The 14,629-nt window shown below is 40.0% G+C and overlaps 1 pseudogene; it reads left to right on the top strand.

Annotated features, from left to right (window-relative positions):
• The first annotated feature begins 3,771 nt into the window (after window positions 1-3,771).
• Window positions 3,772-11,462, top strand: LOC130939723 (uncharacterized; annotated as a pseudogene).
• The last annotated feature ends 3,167 nt before the right edge of the window (window positions 11,463-14,629 follow it).

Here is a 14,629-nt window from a genome sequence, read left to right as displayed (position 1 = left end):
TCTCTAGACCACTCAGCTGGTGGATCTATACATATGAGAAAAACAATTGAAGAAGCTCAAGAGCTTATTGATACAGTTGCCAGAAATCAACATCTGTACCTAAGCAGTGAATCTTCTATGAAAGAAGAAGCTAAAACAGTAACTGCAGAACTCAGTCCAGTGGATCAGGCTAATGAATTCAATCAGCAATTAGATTTTCTAACTCAGCAGCTAGCCGAATTCAAGGAAATATTGCAGGAAACAAGAATGGCTAACAGGAACATGGAAGTGCAGTTAAAGTAGACAGAAAAGCAACTATCAAAACAAATAACAGAAGAATGCCAAGCAGTTCAATTAAGGAGTGGGAAAACATTAAATACCTCACTTCAAAGCAGCAGGAAACCAAGAAATGAACAAGAGGATACTCAAAATCCCTCTGAGGACAGTCAGAGCTCAGAGAGGAATAAAGCTGGCGCTGAACGCCCAGATCATGCTCATTCCTGGCGTTCAACGCCAGAAACAAGCATGGATCTGGCGTTGAACGCCCAAAGGGAGCATGGTTCTGGCGTTCAAACGCCAGTAACAAGCAAGGAAGTGGCGTCTAACGCCACTCCAGCTCCCACCACTGGCATTCAAATACCAGTAGGGAATCAGTCACATACAAGTGCTGACCTTCCTAAAAAGGCTTCTCAACCCACTTCTGTAGGTAATAAACCTGCAGCAACTAAGGTTGAGGAATACAAAGCCAAAATGCCTTATCCTCAAAAACTCCGCCAAGCGGAACAGGATAAGCAATTTGCCCGCTTTGCAGACTATCTCAGGACTCTTGAAATAAAGATTCCGTTTGCAGAAGCACTTGAGCAAATACCTTCTTATGCTAAGTTCATGAAAGAGATCTTAAGTCATAAGAAGGATTGGAGGGAAACTGAAAAAGTCTACCTCACTGAAGAATGCAGTGCAGTCATTCTGAAAAGCTTACCTGAGAAGCTTAAAGATCCTGGGAGCTTTATGATACCATGCACATTAGAGGGTAATTGTACCAAGCAAGCTTTATGTGATCTTGGGGCAAGTATCAACTTAATACCTGCATCTACCATCAGAAAGCTTGGTTTAACTGAAGAAATTAAACCAACCAGGATATGTCTTCAACTTGCTGATGGCTCCATTAAATACCCATCAGGCGTGATTGAAGACATGATTGTCAAGGTTGGGCCATTCGCCTTTCCTACTGACTTTGTGGTGCTAGAAATGGAGGAGCACAAGAGTGTAACTCTCATTCTAGGAAGACCTTTCCTAGCAACTGGCCGAACCCTCATTGATGTCCAAAAAGGGGAAGTAACCTTGAGAGTCAATGAGGAGGAGTTCAAGTTGAATGTAGTCGAAGCAATGCAACATCCAGACACTCCAAATGACTGCATGAGTGTTGATATTATTGATTCTCTGGTAAGAGAGGTCAATATGGCTGAGAGTTTGGAATCAGAGCTAGAGGACATCTTTAAAGATGTTCAGCCTGACTTGGAGGAATCAGAGAAGATAATAGAACCTCTGAAAATCCCTCAAGGAGAGGAGAAACCTCCAAAACCCGAACTCAAAACATTACCACCATCCCTAAAATATGCATTTCTGGGAGAAGGTGATACCTTTCCTGTAATTATAAGCTCTACCTTAGAGCCACAGGAAGAGGAAGCACTAATTCAAGTTCTAAGGACGCACAAGACAGCTCTTGGGTGGTCCATTAGTGATCTTAAGGGCATTAGCCCAGCCAGATGCATGCACAAAATCTTGCTGGAGGATGACGCCAAGCCAGTGGTTCAACCACAAAGGCGGCTGAATCCAGCTATGAAAGAAGTGGTGCAAAAGGAGGTCACTAAATTACTTAAGGCTGGGATTATTTATCCTATTTCTGACAGCCCCTGGGTGAGCCCTGTCCAAGTTGTCCCTAAGAAAGGTGGCATGACAGTGGTTCATAATGAAAAAAATGAACTGGTTCCTACAAGAACAGTTACAGGATGGCCTATGTGTATTGATTATAGAAGACTCAATACAGCCACCAGAAAGGATCATTTTCCTTTACCATTCATAGACCAAATGCTAGAAAGACTAGCAGGTCATGAATACTACTGCTTCCTGGATGGATATTCAGGTTATAATCAAATTGTAGTAGATCCCCAGGATCAGGAGAAAACGGCGTTCACATGCCCATCTGGAGTATTTGCATACAGAAGGATGCCATTTGGCCTGTGCAATGCACCTGCAACCTTTCAGAGGTGCATGCTCTCCATTTTCTCTGACATGGTGGAAAAATTTCTGGAAGTCTTCATGGATGACTTTTCAGTATTTGGAGACTTATTCAGCTCCTGCCTTAACCATTTAGCACTTGTTCTGAAAAGATGCCAAGAGACTAACCTGGTTTTAAACTGGGAAAAATGTCACTTTATGGTGACTGAAGGAATTGTCCTTGGGCACAAAATTTCGAACAAGGGAATAGAGGTGGACCAAGCTAAGGTAGAAGTAATTGAAAAATTGCCACCACCTGCTAATGTTAAGGCAATCAGAAGCTTTCTGGGGCATGCAGGATTCTATAGGAGGTTTATAAAAGATTTTTCAAAAATCGCCAAACCTCTGAGCAACCTGCTAGCTGCTGACACGCCATTTATCTTTGATAAAGAGTGTTTGCAGGCATTTGAGACCCTGAAAGCTAAATTGGTCTCAGCACCAATCATCTCTGCACCAGACTGGACATTACCATTTGAACTAATGTGTGATGCCAGTGACCATGCCATTGGTGCAGTATTGGGACAAAGGCATGACAAGCTTCTGCACGTCATTTACTATGCTAGCCGTGTTCTAAATGATGCACAGAAAAATTACACAACCACAGAAAAAGAGCTACTTGCAGTGGTTTACGCCATTGATAAATTCAGATCCTATTTAGTAGGATCAAAAGTGATTGTGTACACTGATCATGCTGCTCTTAAATATCTACTCACAAAGCAGGATTCAAAACCCAGACTCATCAGATGGGTGTTGCTTCTGCAAGAGTTTGATATAGAAATAAGAGACAGAAAAGGGACAGAAAATCAAGTAGCAGATCACCTGTCCCGAATAGAACCAGTAGAAGGGGCGTCCCTCCCTCTCACTGAGATCTCTGAAACCTTTCCGGATGAGCAACTGTTTGCCATCCAGGAAGTGCCATGGTTTGCAGACATTGCAAACTACAAGGCAGTGAGATTCATACCCAAAGAGTACAGTAAGATGCAATCAAAGAAATTAATCACAGATGCAAAGTACTATCTTTGGGATGAACCATATCTCTTTAAGAGATGTGCAGACGGAATAATCCGTAGATGTGTGCCTAAAGAGGAAGCACAGAAGATCCTTTGGCATTGCCATGGATCACAGTATGGAGGACATTTTGGAAGTGAGCGAACAGCCACAAGAGTCCTCCAAAGTGGCTTCTACTGGCCTACTCTCTATAAAGATTTCCGAGCATTTGTGCTTAATTGTGACAGTTGCCAAAGATCAGGCAACCTACCTCACAGTTATGCCATGCCTCAACAAGGAATCTTGGAGATTGAGTTGTTTGATGTATGGGGTATTGACTTCATGGGACCTTTCCCACCATCATACTCAAACACTTATATTCTGGTGGCAGTGGATTACGTATCCAAATGGGTGGAGGCTATTGCAACACCCACCAATGACACTAAAACAGTGTTAAAATTCCTCCAGAAACACATCTTCAGCAGATTTGGTGTCCCTAGAGTGTTAATCAGTGATGGGGGCACTCATTTCTGCAATAAACAGCTTTACTCTGCTCTGGTACGTTATGGAGTCAACCACAGGGTGGCTACTCCATATCATCCACAAACTAATGGGCAAGCTGAGGTCTCAAATAGAGAACTCAAAAGAATCCTGGAACGGACTGTAATTAACCGTAGAAAGGATTGGGCAAGAAGCTTGGATGATGCTCTGTGGGCATACAGAACAGCATTCAAGACCCCCATAGGGACCTCTCCATACCAGCTTGTGTATGGAAAGGCATGTCACTTGCCAGTGGAACTGGAACACAAGGCCTATTGGGCAACCAGATTCCTGAACCTTGATGCCAAGCTAGCTGGAGAAAAACGATTACTCCAGTTAAATGAGCTAGAGGAATTTAGACTCAACGCTTTCGAAAATGCAAAAATTTACAAGGAGAAGGCAAAAAGATGGCATGATAAGAAATTGTCATCCAGAGTCTTTGAGCCAGGATAGAAAGTTCTATTATTTAATTCAAGGCTCAAATTATTCCCTGGGAAATTAAAATCCCGGTGGAGAGGTCCATATGTAATCACAAGTGTATCACCATACGGATACATAGAACTTCAGGATAATGACTCTAACAAAAAGTTCATTGTCAATGGACAAAGAGTTAAACACTATCTTGAAGATAATTTCGAGCAAGAATGCTCAAGACTGAGATTACATTGAAGATCAGTGACAGTCCAGCTAAAGACATTAAAGAAGCGCTTGCTGGGAGGCAACCCAACCATTTACAAAGTTTATTTACTAATTAAATAAATTTTCTTTTTTTACAGGTTTAAGTCCAAGTATCTTCAAAGGTGAACTAGCAATTGGTTGAAGTCACAGAGTTACAGGGAAATTTGGAAGCTCACTGGCGTGAAAAAGCCAGTAAGAAACACTGTGGGCGTTAAACGCCCAAAAGAAGCACCCACTGGGCGTTTAACGCCAGTAAGGGTAGCTATCTGGGCGTTAAACGCCAGAAAGATGCACCTTCTGGGCGTTTAACGCCAATCTGCTAGCATTCTGGGCGTTTAGAAAACGCCCAGTGAAGAAGGACTTCCTGGCGTTCAACGCCAGCAAGAAGCACCAAATGGGCGTTGAACGCCCAGGAGAAGCAACTGTTGGGCGTTAAACGTCCAAAACATGCATCGTTTGGGCGTTTAACGCCAGAATGGTGGGGAGGAGGTAATTTTTGTTTTTCTTTACAATTTTTCCAAATTTTTATGTTTTAATTCATGATTTCTTGCATAAACATATTTTAAACTATCACTTTTTATTCCAAAAAGTTTTTATCCTAATTTCTAAAATCCAATGATTGCAATTGTTTTAGATTTATCTTAACCCAAAAGAACAAATGGCTTTCCAATTCAATCCAACCTCTTTTCAAATTTGTTTTCAACACATCAATTATCTTTTAAAAATCCTTTTCAAAATTAAACTTCAAATTTATCTTGTAAATTATGATTCATATCTTTTCCTTTTTAAAAAAATTATATCCTTTTCTAATCATATCTTTTAAAAATCATATCTTCTATCTTATCTCTTTCTTATTTTTCAAAAATTACCCACCCCCTCCCTATATCTTGTGTTCGGCGTCCCCATCATCATCACCATCCCACATTGCTCTCCTTCTATCCCTCTTCTTTCTTCTCTTTTGCTTGAGGACAAGTAAAGCTCTAAGTTTGGTGTGGTTATCCGTGATCATCAAATTCATGGCCCCAAGAGAAAAGCAACCCACCCAAAAGGGCAAGAAAGAAAGCACTCCAAAGCCACTTTGGAATCAAGGGATGTTCTTAACTAAAGAACATGCAGACCATTACTACAAGATAATGAGTCACAGATCAGTGATCTCGGAAGTCAGATTTGATCTGAAAGAAGATGAATATCCGGAGATCCAAGAGCAAATCCGAAACAGGCATTGGGAAATTCTGGCCAATCCTGAAACAAAAGTGGGAAGAAACATGGTTCAAGAGTTCTATGCCAATCTATGGCAGACAGACAGGCAAAGACTAATTGGAGCTGCTCTCTTTGACCATCAAACCTTAGTCAGAGGAAAGATCATTCATACTAATTCTGACAAGATCAGGGAGATATTCAAGATTCCTCAACTGAAAGATGACCCAGACTCCTTTAATAGGAGAATGATGAGGGTCAATAAAGGGTTGGACAAGATTCTGGAGGATATATGCATCCCTGGAGCCAAGTGGACTACCAGCACGACTGGCGTCCCAGTTCAACTAAAAAGGGAGGATCTAAAACCAGTAGCCAGAGGCTGGCTGGATTTCGTAGGGCGTTCCATATTGCCCACCAGCAACCGTTCTGAAGTAACCATCAAAAGAGCTGTCATGATTCACTGCATCATGCTGGGAAAAGAGGTAGAAGTCCATCAGCTGATCTCATGTGAGCTATTCAAAGTAGCAAACAGGAACTCTAAGGACGCCAGATTGGCCTATCCAAGCTTAATCTCTATGCTCTGCAAAGATGCTGGAGTAAAGATGGGAATAACTGAATATATCCTAATTGAAAAGCCCATTACTGGAATATCAATGGTCAGACAACAGCAACAAGATGATTCAACCAAGAAGAGAGCACAAGAAGCTCTCCCAAAACTGCCTCAATTCGAATATTGGGAACATCTTGAAGCCTCTATTTCCAGATTGCAAGAAGCTATGGATCAAATAAAGGAAGAACAGAATAATCAAAGTAGCATGCTTTGCAAACTACTCAAGGAACAGGAGGAGCAAGGGCGTGATCTAAGGGAGCTGAAGCGCCAAAAATTAATCCTTGAACAACACCCCAGAGATTAGAGGAACATTCCCTCCTCAAAACAAAAGGTTGCTGAGTTCCAATTTTCCTGCTTTAACTTAGTGATAGCGTTTTTTTTTTATTTATTTAATTTCACCTTAGGAGATATTTAGTAGTAATTAGTATGTCTATTTTGATTTTATTTCCAATTAAGCTATAGTTTATTTTTCTCATCATCATCAGGCATGAATAAAGTAGTAGATTTTATTTTAGAATAAAGAAGTAATCTATATTTTTCGAGTTCTTAATAATAAAATTTATAATTAATTATATGTGGTGGCAATACTTTTTGTTCTCTGAATGAATGCTTGAACAGTGCATAATATGTACTTTGAATTTGATGAATATTGGCTCCTGAAAGGATGAGAAACACGAAAAATATCATTGATGATCTGAAAAATCATGAAATTGATTCTTGAAGCAAGAAAAAGCAGTTCAAAAAAAAAATATATATATATATATATATATATATATATATATTCACAAGCCATGAGCACTAGCCAAAAGTAAAAAGGATCCAAGGCTTTGAGCATCTATGGATAGGAGGGCCCAAGGAAATAAAATCCAGGCCTAAGCGGCTAAATCAAGCTGTCCCTAACCATGTGCTTGTGTCATGAAGGTCCAAGTGAAAAGCTTGAGACTGAGTGGTTAAAGTCGTGATCCAAAGCAAAAGAGTGTGCTTAAGAGCTCTGGACACCACTAATTGGGGACTCTAGCAAAGCTGAGTCACAATCTGAAAAGGTTCACCCAGTTATGTGTCTGTGGCATTTTTGTATCCGGTGGTAATACTGGAAAACAAAGTGCTTAGGGCCACAGCCAAGACTCATAAAATAACTGTGTTCAAGAATCAACATACTACACTAGGAGAGTCAATGATACTATCTGAATTCTGAGTTCCTAAGGATGCCAATTATTCTGAAAATTTAAAGATACAGGGGGATGCCAAAACTGTTCAGAAACAAAAAGCTACAAGCCCCGCTCATCTAATAAGAATATGAGCTTCATCTAAAACTCTAAAATTTTATTACTTCTTAATTTCTGCTAAATCCTATTTTATTTATCTAGTTGCTTGAGGACAAGCAACAGTTTAAGTTTGGTGTTGTGATGAGCGGATATTTTATACGCTTTTTGGGGGTAATTTCTTGTAGATTTTAGTATGTTTTAATTAGTTTTTAATAGAATTTTATTAGTTTTTAAGCAAAAATCATATTTCTGGACTTTACTATGAGTGTGTGTATTTTTCTGTGATTTCAGGTATTTTCTGGCTGAAATTGAGGGAGCTGAGCAAAAATCTGACTTAGGCTGAAAAAGGACTGCTAATGCTGTTGGATCCTGACCTCCCTGTACTCGAAATGGATTTTCTGGAGCTACAGGAATCCAATTGGCGCGCTCTCAACGGCGTTGGAAAGTAGACATCCAGGGCTTTCCAGCAATATATAATAGTCCATACTTTGCGCAAGGATAGACGACGTAACTTGGCGTTGAACGCCAAGTACATGCTGCTGTCTGGAGTTAAACGCCAGAAAAACGTCATGATCCGAAGTTGAACGCCCAAAACACGTCATAACCTGGAGTTTGACGCCAAGAAAGGTCTTCACACGTGGAAAGCTTTAGTCTCAGCCCCAGCACACACCAAGTGGGCCCCAGAAGTGGATTTCTGCACCAATTATCTTAGTTTACTCATATTCTGTAAACCTAGGTTACTAGTTTACTATTTAAACAACTTTTACAGACATTTCTTGTACCTCATGACATTTTCAGATCTGAATTACATACTTTGTGACGGCATGAGTCTCTAAACTCCATTGTTGGGGGTGAGGAGCTCTGCAGCGTCTCGATGATTTAATACAATTCCTTTGTTTTCCATTCAAACACGCTTGTTCTTATGTAAGATGTTTATTCGCGCCTAACTGTGAAGAAGGTGATGATCCATGACACTCATCACCTTCCTCAATCCATGAACGTGTGCCTAACAACCACCTCCGTTCTACATCAGAATGAATGAATATCTCTTAGATTCCCCAACAGAATCTTAGTGGTATAAGCTAGATAGATGGCGGCATTCATGAGAATCCGGAAAGTCTAAACCTTGTCTGTGGTATTCCGAGTAGGATTTCAGGATTGAATGGCTGTGACGTGCTTCAAACTTGCAACCTGCTGGGCGTTAGTGACAGACGCAAAAGAGGGATTCTATTCCAGTAGGAAGCGGGAACCAACCGGTGATTGGCCGTACTGTGACAGAGTGCGTGAGCATTAGCTTTCACTGCGAGGATGGGAAGTAGCCATTGACAACAGTGACACCCTACATAGAGCTTGCCATGGATAGACCTTGCGTGTGAGAAGAGGATCTCAAGGAAGAGTTGAAGTTCAAAGGACAAAGCATCTCCAAAACTCCAACATATTCTCCATTACTGCACAACAAGTAACTCTATTGTTCAAGTAATCCAAACAATTTTGTTGACTTCCTAACTAAGACAATTAAAATAAACATTGATTGCTTTAAGCCAATAATCTCCGTGGGATCGACCCTTACTCACGTAAGGTATTACTTGGACGACCCAGTGCACTTGCTGGTTAGTTGAACGAAGTTGATCTTGAACCATATTCTATTATCATATTCTATAAAGAGATACAATTTCGTCCACCAAGAACCTTTTAGTTAAGGTTGGCAAGTTCATCTATCCGGCAGACTTTGTGATCCTGGATTCTTCAGAAAATGGAAATGATTCCATAATACTTGGTCGACCATTTTTAGCCACTGCTAGAGCCATTGTGGACATAGAGCAAGGAGAGTTAACCCTTAGGATGCATGAGGAGAGCATCATCCTGAAAGTCTTCCCAGAATTACAAAGGGATGAAGAAACAAGCAGAATGAGTGATTATCTCCTTCCAAAGCAATCAACTGAAAAGGAAATGGAACAGAAAAACAAATAGATACAAGAAGAAAAGGGGATTCACAAGGAAGCAGGGGTGATCAGCAAGAAGGAAGGCATCACAACTCAAGTAACTGTCAAGAAAAAAAGATCAACAAGCAAGAAAAAGGTGAAGAGCAAGAAAAAGGCTCACAAAGGGTGGAAGAATAAGAAAATCCCAACTGAAGGATTTTCTAAGGGTGATAAGGTGCAATTAATATACCAATAGCAGGGAGCAGAAGATTATTACACTGTCAACCAAATTCTTTCTCTTGAGCATATGGAAATTGAGCATCAAAGCACACAGAGAAAGCTGACAGTGAGAGGTGACAAGCTGAGACATCACCAACATCAACCACCTTAAAGGGAGGTCAATGTCAAGCTAATGACAATAAAAGAGCGCTTCATGGGAGGCAACCCATGGTTTAAGATTTCTGTCTTCTCTTTCATTTAATAAGCTATGATTCCTCTAAATATGATTTTGAATTTTCATGCCTGGTAAATGCATATGTCATTTTGAAGCACATGGCAAACTTCTAAGTTTGGTGTACCTTAAGGCACACCCAAGCTCATTGTTCAAAGAAGAATATTGTCTTTTAGAGCATATGCATAAGTCTTTTGATAAAGTATGTGACCAAACACTAAGTTTGGTGTCTGCATATGCAACAATGATCAGAGGATCATTTTCAATCATGGACTCAAAACCATACAGATAAGGGATCATACATCAATTTGTTTAAAAAAAATGCATCAATTGTGAGAACGGTTTGCATTGTTAAGCCATCCCCTTAATAAAAGATAAGTTTGGTGTTCACCAACTTTTAACATTTTATTTAGGGACACAATTGATCACAAAAAAATTTTAATACTTATTAAACAAACCAAAACAACCTATTTTATTATTGCAAATAAGTTGCCACGGTTACATTATATTCTAAGCTTGCTGTTTTGATTTATGCAGGAGAGAAAAGATTGTTGCAGCTGAATGAGCTAGATGAGTTTAGGCTAGAAGCCTATGAAAATACCAAGATATACAAGGAGAAAGCTAAGAGATGGCATGACAGGAAGATTTTGAAGAAAGAGTTCAAACTAGGACAACAAGTACTCTTGTATAATTCACAGCTCAAGATATTCCCTGGCAAGCTCAAGTCTAAATGGACTGGTCCATACTTGGTGACCAAGGTTTTTCCTTATGGGAGTATTGAGTTGCTAGATGAAGCAACAAAGAGTCAATTTACAGCAAATGGTCATAGAGCAAAGCTGTACTTAGGTGGGCAATGGAACAAAGAAAAGGAGGTCCAAAACCTGAATCCCTCTTGAAGCAAAAATGAAGATGTCAAGCTAATGACAATAAAAGAGCGCTTGTTGGGAGGCAACCCAACCTGAGGTAGTTGTCTTTTTCATAGCTTTTCAATAAAAATGTTGAATAATTGGTATGCATTGCAAGGAGCTAAGTTTGGTGTTGCACACCAAAACAATTTGAGGGAGAATGAAAACTTCTAAGTTTGGTGTTCCACCAAAAATATCATTTAAAAACACATTCTCACCTCTTGCATGATTCTAGCTCCAAGCAATCAAACATATTATTCAACTATTGAATTGTTTTCTAGCTTTAATTCCATTAACCTTTAGCAAGGATACATGGTTTCAAATATGGTTAACTTGTTGTATCTGAGACAGTGGCAAACAATTAAGTTTGGTGTTCCCACACCAAAATAAATCCAAGAGCCACATTCAATGTATGCATATTAACCATGCACTTAAAGGCTTGAGAAGCAAGCAACTTTGAGGATTATGCAGGACAAGAGTCAATAATTGAAGACATTATGCATCTTAACTCAAAGAGGACACAACAGAAGGAAAAATCAAAGAGCTGCAACTTCAAAGGTTGTATCTGAACTTAATCCATGCTGTTGTGTGATGTTTTGAATTTGGGAACCTTTGTAGGTCTTGCTAAAGTGTTTATATAGTTGCAAGTGAAATTGTTTGTTGAAAATGCCAAGTCTGCATAATGCTTGTATCCATCACTTAGCTTAAATATTGCTTTGTTTCCCATATGCTTGAATAAAAGAGTTTGGTTTGAATTGAAAAGTAAAATATCCAATGTTGCATGAGTATGAATGGAAGTTGGTGGTGGCATATGTGTTTGATTAAATGCATGACTCATGAAATAAGTGTTGCATAATATCATTCTCATTCAATTGTGAGTTAGCTTGCTGTTATAAAAACTCCTATCAAGAATGAAACAACCCTTGGTAACAAAAACAGAAAGAAAAAGGGAAAGAAAAAAGCCAAAATGGCAAGAAAAACAAAGAATAAAGGTTGGACACCAATAGCTTGAATCTTAGGACATATGCCTGTGGTGTTCTTGTACTAAGATCTGCTTGGATGAGTAAATTCTAAGGGGTATTTTGAAACCTGGTCACTTAGATCAACTGATTTGGGATGGCCAATTGAAAATCCACAATAAAGAGCAACTTAGATACAAAGCATTTAGTTATCCAAAGAGATGCTGGGCATCAATGATCCTAGGAAGAATTAGCAAGCCAAGTGTCTGTGGTGGAGAGATGTTGAAAAAAAAAAAAAGAAAGAAAAAAATAAAGCCAAAGGCTATGCTGCAGCATTTGACACCCAACCTATGAAAGAATAATAAGCTTGTTAAGCTTTGTAAGCCAAGAAAAGTTAGCAAGGGAGAGAGTAACAAAGTGAGTCTTATAACAGCAAGTCTAGCAAACCTTTGATGTAAAATGTGTATTATGCAGCAGCAACAATAAATGAGTTGTCATTGTCTGCATAAATGCCCCATAGATCAAGTTCTGCTATCTGCATAATAAGGATATATACTCTTTTCTTATTCATTCCATTTTCTCTTAGTTTTGATGCTTGCTTGGGGACAAGCAAGGTTTAAGTTTGGTGTTGTGATGACAAGTCATCATATACCCATTTTTCAAGCTAATTTCACTTGTTTTGTTAGCATTTATGCACTTTCTTGCATCCTAAGTAAGTGATTTGGAGTGAAAATGCATAAACTCTTTAAATCAAGCAACCACCATGAAATTAATGTTAATCCATGAGGTTTAAGCTAATTTTAATTGAATTTTAATTGATTTATAAGCCTCTTGAATTTAGTGATACTTTGAGTGGTTGTTTGGTTTATTATAGGTGAAGAAAAGAAAAGAAAAGGAAAAGCGTGGCATAAAAAGTGTAGCCCAAGAAAAGGAAAGCGTGGCCAAAGAGGAGAGAAGCGTGCCGCATTACAATGGGGGAAGCAACATTGCCCTCCACAAGGGCAGACTGCCCTCTAGGAGGGCAACATAGAGAACCAAACAAGAGAAAGCAAACTCTGCCCTGCCCTTGTGGAGAGCAGAATCGGGCTCCATAAGGAAGAAAATCAAAGAGAAAAGGTCACCCATGCATGCCACAAGGTTCGAACAAGGAACCATGAGGAAGCCAAGCTCTAAGACCCATTGCCGTGCCAAGAAATCAAGAAAATTAATGAAGCGTGTGTATTCGCCCAGGTTCGAACACGGGCGTGCAATATGGCAACTCTGCCCTGCCCTTGGCGCGGGCAGGGCAGCAATTGGACTGGCGCACCACACAAAAATTTCTGGCGCACCAACTTTGCTTCCTGGCGCACCAAACTATCGTCCTGGCAAGCATCTGACGCGCGCGTTCCTCCCCTGGCGCACCAAAGCCCTCCTGCCCTGCCCTTGGCGCGGGCAGGGCAGCGTCCCACGCACCAACAAGCATCTCGCGCACGCACGCTCGTCCCTGGCGCATCAACCTTTTCCCGCCCTGCCCTTGACGCGGGCAGGGCAGCTTCTCAAGCACCACGCCGTGCCAGACGCGCACCACGCAGCACCAACTTGCACCAAGGCCGCACCAAGCTTGTGCACCATACATCAATTTTCTGCCCTGCCCTCCACAAGGGCAGGGCAGCCTCCTGGGAGTGACTTTTTGGGCCAGAATTCAAATTATAAATTCATTTGAATTCATTTCTTCACCAATTCAAAAGCCCATCCAAATCCCATTATCCAAGAATAGAAAGTGTATAAATAGGAGTTAGTTTGATGTAATTAGGACCTTTTTTAGCTACCTTTACTTTGAGCTTTGAATTTTGACTTTCATTTTTGGAACTTTTGAATCTTTCACTTTCTTTGAGCTTTCTTGAGAGACTTGTCCGAGCACTAAGAGGATCAAGGGAGAATTGACTGATCTCCTTCCTCATTTCCCTTGGGCAAATCTACTCTTCTGTTTTGAGTTTTGGGTGTGTGAAATTGGGGAAATTCTGTCCCAATTCCCATTCAAACTCTTCTCAAATTGTTTTCTGCATAATTCAGTTTCAATTCTGTTCTTCTATTGCTTCTTCTTTAATTTTCTGTCAATTGCTTAGATAATTCAGATCTGGGAAGGAAATTGGGTTTTAGGCTCTGCTACCTAAGCCCTTGGGTCCTGAGATCACAATTCATTTTGGGGTTCTTCTGTGAACCTTTACTGCATTTTATTTCTTTTCTGTTTGAATGTTTATTGCCTCTGATTTAAATTCTGCTCAATTAATTGCTGCAATTTACTTTTTCTTTGTTTAGATCTTGCAATCCCATTCCTCAATTCCCTTTTATATTCAAGCCATTTATCTTTCTTGCCATTTAAGTTACTGCAATTTAAGCTTCTTGCACTTTAAGTTTCAGTCATTTACTTTCTTGCTCTTTAAGATTCTGCAAATTTACCATTCTGTTCTTCAATTTACTGCACTTTTCCCTTCCCCCTTTACATTTACTGTCATTTACTTTCTGTTAAACACAAATCACTCAACCAAAACCTGATTCGCTTGACTAAATCACCCACTAAACTAAAATTGCTCAATCCTTCAATCCCTGTGGGATCGACCTCACTCATGTGAGTTATTATTACTTGATGCGACCCGGTACACTTGCCGGTGAGTTTTGTGTTGGATCGTTTTCCACACATCACTTACTTCCAAAACCCCAAATTTTACCTTTTTTATAGCCAAGAATAAGAACATACCTCCCTGCAATTCCTTGAGAAGACGACCCGAGGTTTAAATACTCGGTTAACAATTTATTTAGGGGTTTGTTACTTGTGACAACCAAAACGTTTGTACGAAGGGATTTCTGTCGGTTTAGAGA

This window comes from Arachis stenosperma, chromosome 7 (genome assembly GCF_014773155.1).
Source record: "Arachis stenosperma cultivar V10309 chromosome 7, arast.V10309.gnm1.PFL2, whole genome shotgun sequence".
Lineage (NCBI taxonomy): Eukaryota > Viridiplantae > Streptophyta > Magnoliopsida > Fabales > Fabaceae > Arachis > Arachis stenosperma.
The sequence above is the reverse complement of the archived record's forward strand: the minus strand, read 5'-3'. Positions and strand labels throughout refer to the sequence as shown.